Below are 12,991 nucleotides of genomic sequence, written 5' to 3' on the forward strand. Positions count from 1 at the left end.
TATTAACAGTCAATACGCCAGGTGTGAGAACGCCGGGTCAGAGCTCCCGCAGGTCTAGAGTTTGGTCAGGAGGGGGTCTCTTATCTCCTCTCCCGTCCTTCCTTATGTTACGACTGCCTGGAGTCCTGGTGGAACCGCCCCTATGTCACCAAAAGGGCTCTCAAGAAGAGTCGTTCACGCCTGAGCCAGAAAGTCGTCGGTGCCAGGGATCCCTGCTCCCCGGGTCGCCCTCCCGTAAGTCCTCTCATCTAACTCACCCCCTGCCCTTTCTGACCTCCCGGCTCATATTCACTCCCTCTCCGTGCTTCACACAGCTGAAAGCACCAAGTGTTGCGTGGCCTGACCCACAGGAAAGTCCAGATACCTCCAGTTATCATTGTAACCATCACTGCACCTGCCCAGAGGTCCTGAGTGGTTTACCCGAATGTGAATCCTGCCTGGACACGCGGGGTCCGTACCAGTGGTGAAGGGGAAAGGAGAGCCGTGGTCACCCTCCCCTGAACACCCCCTAGGCAGCCCATCGCTCTGGGCCCCCTCCTTTCACAGACCCTGTGGTCCAGCTTGTGTTCTCGTTTCTAAAGGCCCTGTTCTCACCCAGAAGAGACAAACTAGGCCGTTTGGTCTGAGGCATTTCACACCTGTCACCTCACTGGCGCCTTTAACAACCTTCAGGGTGGGTTCTTACCCCACATCAGAGGGGCCACCAGAATCCACAGGCATGGAAACAAGCCTGGACGAATTCCAGGCTTCCCACCCAGGGCCATCTCTGCTGGCGGTGGTGGCGAGGCAGTCGGTGAGGGCTGGAGGCAAATGTTAACCTCCCTTGACTTTGCGGAGGGTGTGGTCTATGTTAAGTCACAGGCAGACCAAGGGAGGATGTGGTCAGTTGGGGGCTGAAGGCTTGGACAACGCTCCCCACACACTTTCTTCCAGCCCATAGCAGGGTCACACAGCTCCCTGAGCAAATGGCAGTGCCCTGAGGGCCACTGGGACCGCTTCAGGTGCTGAAATGGTTACCCAGGCTGGTCACAGGCCAGCCCTTCCACCCACCACGTCCCTTGGACAGGTTCCCTCTGTCTCTGCCAAACAGTCACCACATGTTCCCAGGAGCCCCAGCGACCCTGCACCACTTCCTCCCTGCTGCTCTCTGCAGGGAGTGGATTCTCCCTGCCCACCTCTCCCAAATTCTGGGGAGGTGGGTCCTCACGTGCCCACCTCAGCCTGCCCTCCTCTGGAGAGAGGGCCATCTCTAAATGGTCCTTTTGGAATCCTTGGCTCAGTGAATTATCCTTCATGTGCCTGTCTGACTTCTCCTCTGGCCTCTGGGCCCTGAGGTGAAACTGTGTCCTGGAGTATCTGAACCCCCACACTGGGCACCCAGGGACTTGGGGGACACGCTGTGGGGCTAGGGGTGGGAAGCAGGGCCTCCTCTCCCTTGGAGCCTCCTCGCTTCAGGTGGTGATTTAGTCGCTCAGTCATGTCCAACTCTTTGTGACCCTATGGACTGTAACCCACCAGGCTCCTCTGTCCATGGGATTCTCCAGGCAAGAATACTGGAGTGGGTTGCCATTTCCTTCTCCAGGGGATCTTCCCGACCCAGGGATCAAACCTGGGTCTCCTGTATTGCAGGCAGATTCTTTACTGACTGAGCTAAAACAGACATCTGAATTGATCCTTCTCTGCCACTAATTCCATGAATGACCCTGGGCAAGTCTGTGTCTTACGGAGAATCTGTCTGTAAAATGTGCTCAGTGTATTGCTCATTCACTTCAATCGTGTCCGACTCCTTGCGACCCCATTGACTATAGCCTGCCAGGCTCCTCAGTCCATGGGATTCTCCAGGCAAGAATACTGGAGTGAGTTGCCATGCATGCAACTCACTAGGGGATCTAGAGAGGAGGGGATCTCCCCTCCTCTAGGGGATCTTCCCAACCCAGAGATCGAACCTGGGTCTCCTGTGTCTCCTGCATTGCAGGATAGCAGGGACTTAGAACCAAGAGTGTTTCAAGTTCCAGGACCCTAAGACAGGGGATCCCCTGGAGAAGGGAAAGGCTACCCACTCCAGTATTCTGGCCCAGAGAATCCATGGATTGTATAGTCCATGCTGTTGCAGAGCTGGATACGACTGAGTGACTTTCACTTTCTTTGCTCATTGAGCCACCTGGAATGGGGAAGTTGAATTCAGTGATGTCGTAGGGTCCTGCAACTTGAACCACTCTTGGTTCTGAGTCCCTGCTATCACCATTCCAGCTCACACTCCCATGCTCCTCCAACCTCCTGTCCCAGGAGAAAATCTAAGAGTAGTGTTCTGTGGCTCAGAAGACTTTCCCCTGGGGGCTTCCCTGGTGGTCCAGTAGTTAAGACTCCATGCTGCCACTGCAGTTCAATCCCTGGTCGGGGAACTAAGATCCTGCATGCTACACAGCATAGCCCAAAAAAGAAACTTTCTCCTGAGCTAGTTTTCACTAAGGTGGGTTATCTGCTTTGCTTCATGCCTCTCTCTTTGCCCAGACATCAGTTGGCTCTCCACAGACATCTGTACCCCATCTCTGTCCTCCTGAGGCCTGAACACTGAAAATATAATCCCTCTGCACATAATTCAAAACAAAACAACACTGCAGGAAATAAAAGGAAGTCCACAATAAACGAGACCCTACTTTATAGTATGGAGAGCTATATTCATTATCTTGTAATAACCTGTATCAGAAAAGAATCTGAAAAAAGAATATATGTGTGTATGTATGTGTATATTTTATTGTTGTTTAGTCGCTAAGTCCTGTCCGACTCTTTTGCAACCCCATGGACTGTAGCCCACCAGGCTTCTCTCCATGGGATCTCCCATGCAGAATACTGGAGTGGGTTGCCATTTCCTTCTCCAGGGGATCTTCCCGACCCAGGGATCGAACCCAAATCTCTTGCACTGGCAGGGAGATTCTTTACTGCTACGCCACCTCGGAAGCCCGTATGTGTGTGTGTGTAACTCAATCACTTTGCTGTACACCTAACAATCTAATACAAACTGTAAATCAACTATGCTTCAATTAAAAAAACAAAAAACAACTTGACTCCCAAAATACAAAACAGTTACCCAAATGAATTTTGGAAAAAAATTTAAAAATTCATTTATTTGAATTTAAAAAATGGAGTCCACAAATTCTGACTTCTCCCATGATGACATCTTCAATTTTAAAAAATGTATGTATCAATTACTAAAACTTAAAAAATGTTCTAATGTCTTAACCTTGCTGAGGCCTTGGATATATGCTTCATTCACCTTGTCTAGTCTCCTCCAACCTATCTGTTGACCGTTTAAAAGGAGTTGTTGTTTTTTTTTTTTTGGCTGTGTCACATGGCTTGTGGGATCTTAGTTCCAGACCAGGGACTGAACCCGCACCCTCAGCAGTGAAATCTCGGAGTACTAACCACCGGACTGCCAGGGGAGTCCCTGCATCCAACACTTTTGAAACATCATCTCCAACCTACTGAAGTTAGGTGTCACTACGTTCATTTTGCAGTTGAAGAGACAGGCTTGGAGAGGGGAAGCAGTCGCTCAAGGTCCCCAGCGGAGAAAAGACAGAGCCAGATCTGACTCAAGAAGTCCAGGTTCCTCCACCTGTGAGGCTGCCACCCAAAGCTCAGCCATCCTAGAAGTGCCACTCTGGCGTCTTCCCCAAGTTACCACAACTCTTGTTCAGCTGCAACTGCGGTTTGATTCGGCCCTGGGTTCACATGCACGTGCCTCTCTTTCCCACTAGATGGCAGCGTCTCTGAAAGCAAGATACATCTCACTCACCACGGACCATATTCTTCTCCAGTGCAAATGTGGAAATGGGTATTTGCTGAATGAATGAGTTTATATCTATCTAGACTAAGTGTGCTCTCCCTATCTATCCATCCATCCATCCACATCCACACACATAGATAACATTTATTAAGTGCACATTATGAGCCTGTCCAGGCTGGCGTGCTGCGATTCATGGGGTCGCAAAGAGTCAGACACGACTGAGCGACTGAACTGAACTGATGAGCCTGTCCCAGTGCTAAGTATTTCGCTTAGTTAAAAAAACATAAAAAGGCAAAGATCTGGCACTTTTATTTATTTATTTTTAGCCACACCTCAAGGTGGGATCTTGGTTCCCTGACCAGGGATCAAACCCATACCACCCGCACTGGAAGTATGGAATCTTAACCACTGGACCAACAGGGAAGTCCCTGGCACTTTTAATATCTATAGGGTAGGAAAATGGAAAATGACTACTTCAGGTACAGGGTTTCGCTTTAGGTGTTGAAAATACTCCAGAATTAGATAGTGGTGATATTTGCACAACTTTATAAATATACTAAGAGCCAGTGAAAAAGGGTACATGCGTGAGTGCTAAGTCTCTTCAGTCGTGTCCGACTCTTAGTGACCCCATGGACTGTAGCCTGCCAGGCTCCTCTGTCAATGGATACTCTAGGCAAGAACACTGGAGTGGGTTGCCATGCCCTCCTCCAGGAGGAGGTCTTCCTGACTCAAGGATTGAACCCAAGTTTCATGTCTTCTGCGTTGGCACTAGCTGATCACTGCATGACCTGCACCACTAGCTGACTCCTGCACGGGTCGCTGCATGACCACGAGTACCACCTGGGAAGCCCCAGTGAGTGTATTATATTTCAGCAAAAAAAAAAAAAATTAGGTACTTTAATATATTTAATTTATATTTAAATATATTTAATATATTATTTAACTGACTGGTAATCTGCTCCACTGTGTGCGTATGTGAGTGTGTTCGTATTTTCATTGCCATTTTACAGAAGGGGAAACTCAGGCTCTGGAAAGGGAAGTGATTCAGAGGTTGTTACGAGAATTAACCATAAATAGCTAATGTTTATGGAGCCTAAACTGCTTGGTCTAGGGTATCTCTCTAACAGTCCCATGACTTTCAACTCATTTTGTAGACAAGAAAAACAGGCTTTGCTGAAGGTCACGAGTAAAAAGAATGGGATTCAATCCCAGGCAATCTGATGGGGGAAGCCTGACTCCCAAATACCCAATTTCTCAAATTAAAAGGACTAACAGAGACTTCCCTGGTGGTCTACGCTCCCAATGCAGGGGGCCCAGGTCTGGTCCCTGGTCAGGGAATCCTATGTGCGGTAACTAAGAGTTTGCATGCTGCAGCTGAAAGATCTCACATGCTGAAATGAGGATTGAAGATCCCACGTGCTGCAACTAAGACCCGGTGCAGACAAATAAATAAATAATTTTTAAAAAGACAAGCAATTGTTGGTGAGGATGCAGTGCGTGCAGAACCTCCTCCTCTGCCACCACCGCTGTGACTTGGCACAATCGTTTTGGAAAACTATTAGTCAGTATCCACCAGAGCTGAACATCCGTGTACCTTATGACCCAGCAGTTCCACAGATATGTGCGCATATGTGCACCAGAAGACATGTACAAGACTATTCAGAACAGCATTAGCCTTATTAGCTCAATCCTGGAAACAATGCAAATGTTTATCAACGGGCGAATGCATAGATATATCTCAGCGCAGACACACGACAGAGTCTTAACACAGCAAAGAGATGAACACTCTACTACCAAATGCAACCATATGGATGAATCTCACTGACAACATGCTGAGCAAAAGCAGCCTGACATGGAAGTGTAGATGCTGTAAGGCTTCGTTTATATAAAGCTCCAAAACAGGCTGGTCTTCCCAGGTGGCACTAGTGGTAAAGAACCCGCCTGCCAATGCAGGAGACGTAAGAGATGCAGGTTTCCTGGGTCAGAAAGATCCCCTGGAGGAGAACATGGCAACCCACTCCAGTATTCTTGCCTGGAGAATCCCCGTGGACAGAGGGGCCTGGCAGGCTACAGTCCATAGGGTCGCAGAGTCAGATACAACTGACTCGGCAGACTTAGCATGCACTTACCAGAAAAGGCTAATCCCTGATGTTAGGCTGTGTTTTAGCCTTGGGGTCACTAGAGGGGATCAAGAAGGGGCCACTAACATTTTGTCTCTTTATCTGGGCTCAGGAAACGTGCATGTTCATTGTGAGTATTCACTGAACTGGACATTTATGAACAGTTTTTATATGGATGTTGAACTTACAAGTTTTTGAAAAGAGAGACTAAGGGACTTACCTGGAGGTCTAGTAGTTAAGACTCCATGCTCCCAATACAGGGGGCCTGGATTTGATCCCTGGTCAGGGAACTAGATCCTGCATGATGCAACTAGGATCCTGGTGCGGCCACAAAAATTTTAAAAAGGGAGAGCGAGCTTAAGTTTGCACGTGCAGCCTCACAGAAGCCTGCCTGGCCTGGGAATAGACTGGGCATCTAGGTAGTGGCAGGAGGAGAAATCACTGAGTGAGTTGAGGGAATAGAGGATGGAGAGGTAGGTGAGAGAAAGAGGAGTCTTAGCTGGGTCTCTAACCGGTGGCAAGTTGGAAAGTCATTTCCCCTATCTGGGTCTCAGTTTCTATATCTGAAAAATGGGTGAGCAAGTCACGAAGGGGAAATTGATAAATATGATAAATATTCCATCAAAGTGAGGAAGTGGGACTGAATGATTTTTCATATCAGAAGCACTCAATTGTTCTATCAAAAAATATGAGTCTCAGACTTCCCTGGTGGTCCCGTGGTTAAGAACCTGCCTTCAGGGGATGCAGGTTCAATCCTTGGCCAGGGAACTAAGATCCTACATGCCATGGGGCAACTAAGTCTGTGTGCTGCAACTAAGACCCAACGCAGTCAAACAAATAAAATAAATCTTAAATATATATATATATATGAGTCTCATTGTAGGAGGAATGAAAAAAGTCACTTCCCTTGGCAAAAATACACTTCTTGCTTACAAAATTTCTGCTTCTGTATTTACAGTTAGTGATATTACAAGTAAGGTCATATTATTATACTTTAAAAAATTTTTATTTGGCTGTGCCAGGTCTTAGTTGCAGCATGTGGGATCTCGTTCCCCGACCAGGTATAGAACCCCTGTGTTGGCAGCACGGAGTCTTAGCTACTGGGCGGCCAGGCAAGGCCCACTAGTACAGCTGGATAGTAGAGAGGAGAGGGATGCAGCCCCTAGTAGGGCAGGGAGCAGGTGGCTGGTGTGCAGGGCCAGCTGGGGGAGAGCGGGGAGGAAAACAGTGGCCTGTGGCAGGACCGGGGGGAAGGGGTTATCAGCCCAGAAATTTTCTTTTTCTTTTTGGCTGCACCTTGAAGCTTGTGGGATCTTAGTTCCCCAACCAGGGACTGAACCCAGGTCCTCGGTAGTGGGAGCTTGGAGTCCCAATCACTGGCTGGCCAGGGAATTCCCTGCCCAGAAACTTCTTTATCCAGCACTGTGGATGCTTTCTCGGCAGCCAGAGAACACTATTCCAGGCCAGGAGGAGGCAGGAATGCCATGGGCCAGATTACAAGCTTTTCCCCTCTTCTGCTGGCGGACCAGTAACACGGGATTCTATTTTTGCAGGACCATTTGGCAAAATCTATTACATCAAAAATGTTGGTACTCTTTGACCCAACAAGTTCAACTGTAGGAATCTGTCCTATGAAATATCTCCATAAGTGTGCAAAGATGTACAAAGACGTTCCGGGCAGCACTGCTTATAATACTGAGAAACCGGAGAATGGATGAATAAATTCTAATAAATCCCTACCATGAAATACTATGTAGCTGTTAACAACCTCATGTGTAAAACAGGGATAATAATAGGATCCGTCTCTCATAGTTTTCATGAGGATTCAGTGAATTAATACCTGTAAAATGCTTCCATAGTAATGCTAGCTGTCATCATCACTAGAGATGTAGAAACAGGGGAAGATGCAATGTTGATTAAAAAAAGAAATGAGAAATGCGATCCCATTTGAGTAAATTAACAACAGTAAACGCACATTAAAAACGAAGAAAAGTCTGGACATACAAGTACCATATGATGACATAGGTGGTCTTTGGTGGAGGGTAGGGTAACGGAGACATTTATTTTGTAAATCTCAATAAATTTTTAAGTAATACCTGTGTATTGCTTTTGAAACCGGGGCGGGGCGGGGGGAGGGGGGGAATCCTCCAAAACAGTAAAGAAAACAAGAGGAGATAGTGGAGTAGAAGATGGCATGAGAGGGACTTCCTTGGTGAACCAGTGGCTAAGACTCCGGGCTTCCAGTACAGGGGGCCCGGGTTTGATCCTTGGTCAGGGAACTAGATGCCAACTAAAATCCCACATGCTGTCAAATAAATACTAAAATACAAAATATATATGGCATGAGAAACCCCCTCCCCTCTTCTTGAGGACCCAGAAGTCCAGAGATCAAAGCCACCCAAACAGGCTCCCTGCGGAATTAAGGGCCCGGGTTTGATCCCTGATTGGGGAACTAGGATCCCACAAGCTTCGAGGCATGACCCTTCAAAAAAAGAAAAGGCTCACTGTTTTGGCTGATCAGACACTGGGGGGTGCAGCTTCCCACACAGCTTGTCTGACACTTTATTCTCATTCTGGACCCCATGGGGACATCTTCTCTGTAGGGCGCAAGGACGGGAGGTTGGCTCATTGGGGAGGCTGGGCCATCTCACACAAGCCGTTTGCCCTCTCTGGGCCTCAGCTGCCCTCCTTGCAACATGGGCAGAAGCAGCCCAGCCTCTTGGCATGTTGTGAACAGCTAGGGGAGCAGAATGTGCCACTGGCATCAGAGCAGAGTGAGGGAGGGGGGCCAGCCCGGAGCTGCTGCTTCACCGAGAAGAGCCGCTATGCCAAGAGTCTGTCTGTAAAAATGCCGACGGCTGCCATTTGTCAGTGGGCAGTTTGTACTCACAACACTGCTGGCACCACATGCGCGATGTCTTCTCCAGTTCTCCAATACCAGCTGGGTGTCCTCCAATTCAGTTCAGCTCTGACATTGTCTACCCGGAGTTGGTGTCAGATCCCACAAGTTAAGGGCTCGGTCCCACAAGCCTGCCTCCGCTTCAGACACGGAGGTACTGACCGACTGGCTATAAACAGGGGGATCCTTGACCCCTGACTGAGGTTCCATCATTTGTTAGAAAGGCTCACAGGACTCAGGAAAGCTCTTATATTTTGCAGTTCTTCATAAAGGAGAGAACTCAGGAGACGTAAATGGAAGAGACGCAGAGGGCAAAGTATGGGGGCAGGGGGTATGCGGAGCTTCTATGCCCCCGCCTGGTGCACCACTCCCCGCAGTACCCCAACCCAGAAGCTCTCTGAACTCCTTCATTTAGAGATTTTTATGGAGGTTTCATTTCATAAGCACGATTGATTAAATCGCATAACCCTGGGGACTTGCTGGCGCTCCAGTGGCTAAGACTCCAAGCTCCCAATGCAGGAACCCTGGGTTTGACCCCTGGTCAGGGAACTAGATCCCCACAGGAACTAGACTAAAGATCCTGTGTGCCACAACTAAGACTTGGGTGCAGCCAAATAAATAAGTAGAAATGAAAATAAAAACAAATCATTAGCTCTTGATGGTTGAACTCAATCTCCAGCCCCTGTCCCCCCACCACAACCCTGGAGCTGAAATTCCAACTCTCTAACCATGCCTTGATCTTCCTACTGACCAGCTCAAAACTGTCTAGGGGCCACTAGTCATCTATTAGCATACAAAAGACTCTGAAGGTTCCAGGGGTTTTAGGTGCTGTGTGCTAGAAACTCGGAGACAAAAACCAGGTATATCTGTTTCCCAGTGTACCACAACCAGGCCTCCCAGTGGCTTGCCAGGCTCTGAACACTGGGTCTCTTGTCTAAGCAACACTCAACCACGTGTCACCTAGGGCTGATGGCTCCCAGTTTACAGAGCATGCCTGGCTTGGAGTTGTTTGTTTACATGTGTTAGAGAGAGTAGGACGGTTGTTCCAGGTCGTACAGTTAATGAGTAGTGTCACCTGGATTTGAACCTGTGTGTGTCCGATGCCAGAGTCCCAGTGCGTCCTTCCACTGGGCTGCTCAGAGGCACTGAGGGCTGATCTGACCTCCTGAAAACATCAAGTAGCAGAAGGCGCACATACCAGGATGGAAGGGGCAGCCGGCACACAGTAGGCGCTTTGTGAATACTTGCTGAGTCAACAAAGGATTGGCAAGTCCTTCTCCCCACACTCTCCAGGGTTCAGGGTGTCATCAGCTGCACAAGACTCATATCCATGATCTAGAAGATTGTAGGTCAGCGAGGGCCACAGACCTCGTGTTACTCAGAGGGAGAGTGGGGATTGGTTCGGCTCAGGGGCTGTCTCAGACCACCGGCATGGTGCGTCAGTGACCATGCCAGGCCTCTTCCCCGCCAGCTCTGGAACCTCCATGCTGCATTACTGGAGTCTCGCAAGAGCAGGCTGGGAGAAGTAGAATGGGGACAATTCCACAGAGGAGGAAAGAGAGAGCTGGGAAGCAGGTGTGCAATCTCCATCTTTGTACATTTCTGGCCACCTGTGTGTACCAAGTTGAAGTCTTGGTGTGGCCCAGGGTCAGTCCCTGGAGAATAGAAAGGGGGCTACCTTGGAGGGGTGGAATCATCGTCAAGGCTGAGACCTTCCTGGCCCCTCAGATCCTTGCCTGGCTGGGAAACATTAGGGCCAGAGGATGCCCGGCCCATCTGGGGCTCCCTGGCCCAGAGCTGTGGATGGTGGTGCCCAAGCTGCACCTGATCTGTGACTTTGGGCCCCGCTCTGAGTGCGATCCCTGTATAAGGAGCGATTGTTTTGAGCACTGGTTTCTCATCTTTAAAATGGGTGTGGCAGGATGGCCCTGGCAGCCCAGTGGTTAAGACTCTGGGCTTCCAATGCAAGGGATGGAGATTCAATCCCTGATCAGAGATCTCATATGCCGTGTAGCCAGGTTGATAAAATAAAAATAAAATGGATGTGTGATATGATGTTATATTTACCTTAGGGGGTTGTTGTGAGGATCAAATGAAGTGAGTGACAGCCAGTGGTCGGCACTGATAAGTGTGGTTTCCTTCTTCGTTCCCTCTCTGCCTCTCCCACCCCTGCCCTTTCTTTTTTCCTTCCTTCCTAGCCAACACCTCTGGGCATGGTGTTAAAGAACTAGGTGCTCCAGGACACAGAGCACAACCTCCACCAGGGGACCTGGGGATGGAAAAAGCCTTGTCAGACCAGCTGTGGACGGGTGACAGACAGCTCAGCCCTGCCTAGAGTCCCCGGGCCCCTCCAGTGCTGGGGAGCTCTGGGAGTCACACCAGCTGTGGCCCCTCACCAGCTCCATCAGGGCTTCAGGCCCCTGGACTGACATAGAAAGGGGGTCCCAGGGAGGCACATTTTTCACCCAGAGTCTTACAGCCGATGGGGTCCCCCAGCAGCTGACTATTACTTGCCCACCCACCTGCCAGCTGACCTCCAGGGCCAGCCAAAGGGATGCGTCGCCTACTTATTGGTGCCAGGCCCTGCCGGAGGAATGCTCTGTTCCTTCCTGCTGGGGTCGGCCAGGGTCCCCCATGCAAGGTCAGCTCGTGTGCGTACAAAGTCGCTTCAGTCGTGTCTGATTCTTTGCGACCCCATGGACTGCAGCCTACCAGGGTCCTCTGTCCTTGGGATTCTCCAGGCAAGAATACTGGAATGGATTGCCATGCCCCCTTCCAGGAGATCTTCCTGACCCAGGGATCAAACCCACAGTCTTCTTCATCTCCTGCATTGGCAGGTGGGTTCTTTACCACTAGCACCACCTAGGAAGCCCTAAGGTCAGCTCAGAAAGGAGAGACAATGGGAGCTGCCTCCTGTCCCTGTATCTCAGGAGGAGGAAAGACAGATGGGGAAATGGATGCGGTGGGCACAGGCCATGAGGACACCTACGAGCACCCATGAACGCACCCCTTCTAGTGTGCTGCGTTTTGAATACAAAACACACACACACACTCACGTTGCCCAGCAGTCCGGGTAAGAATGCTTAGACCCAGGTTATAGATGAGCAGAGTCATCTATAGATGAGCAGAGAGGACAGGGTCACCTGGAGAAAAGTCAGAGGCAGCAGGGGAATAGAAGCTTTGGAATTAGGCTGCCTGAGTTTGAATCCCAGCCCTGCCTGACCTTGAGCCAGTGCCTTGACTTTTCTGAGCGTGTTTCCTCATCGGTAATGTGGATAGAATACCCTTTCCATCTCAGGTTATTAGAAAGAAACAGCGACAGAAAAGCCCCACACAGTGCCCAGCACACAGTAGGTGCACACCTGTCACACAGTAGGTGTACAAGAAATTTTGGTTCCTGCCCCAACTCCCAGCTCCCTTAAGCCTCCTTCCTCTGCTTCACATCCGAGCCCAAATCTCTTCTTCAGCCCTGATCAAGGAGTGAGAATTGACCTAAAGTTGGCTTCTGCCGGCCTGACAGCTCCAAAACCTGTTTTTGCCCACCACAGGGCCAGCAGCAGGGTCAAGGGCAGCCTGAGAAGGAGGACCCTGGGAGGGGAGTCTGAGTGTTTTCACAGGTGAGGTCATGGAGCCTCCAAAAAGCCGCCCCTCCCACTTCCATTTGCCGGTGCTTATTACCATCCACCTCAGTTTACAAAAGTCACCTGCACCCGTGTCAGACAGTTTCATTCACAGCATTCCAGGACCCCAGGTGGGGCCCTGACCTCAGCTCCCAGCAGCCGTCTCACCTAGGCCCAGGTTGAGTCCTGATCCCCGCCCAAGCCCTGAGCCCAGGTCTCAGATAGACTGTGTCCTTACAAGGGTAATACATTGGCCACCTGATACAAAGAACTGACTCATTGGGAAAGACCCTGACGCTGGGAAAGGTTGAAGGCAGGAGGAGAAGGGGACGGCGGAGATGGTTGGATGGCATCACCGACTCAATGGACACGAGTTTGAGCAAGCTCTGGGAGTTGGTGATGGACGGGAGGCCTGGCATGCTGAAGTTCAGGGGGTCGCAAAGAGTCAGACACGACTGAGCGGCTGAACTGACTTAGGGGATAAAGGGGGGAGTGGAGGGGCACAGTCAGAAGAATCACCCTCGCAAAAGAGGGAACTCCTGGCTGCCACAGCTCAGAGCTCCTCAGT

At 49.9% G+C, this 12,991-nt stretch overlaps 1 long non-coding RNA gene across 2 annotated transcripts; it reads left to right on the top strand.

The window, feature by feature from the left end:
• The first annotated feature begins 96 nt into the window (after positions 1–96).
• On the top strand, positions 97–7,999 carry LOC112581867. Of its 2 annotated transcripts, XR_006548172.2 has the most exons (3): positions 97–234; positions 3,516–3,832; positions 7,458–7,999. It is a non-coding gene; the product is annotated as an uncharacterized LOC112581867 (long non-coding RNA). The 2 variants fall into 2 exon arrangements; XR_003106537.3 differs by lacking the exon at positions 7,458–7,999 and having other exon boundaries at positions 3,516–3,862.
• Positions 8,000–12,991: the final 4,992 nt, after the last annotated feature.

The sequence above is a fragment of the Bubalus bubalis genome, chromosome 24 (genome assembly GCF_019923935.1).
Source record: "Bubalus bubalis isolate 160015118507 breed Murrah chromosome 24, NDDB_SH_1, whole genome shotgun sequence".
NCBI classification, from domain to species: Eukaryota; Metazoa; Chordata; class Mammalia; order Artiodactyla; family Bovidae; genus Bubalus; species Bubalus bubalis.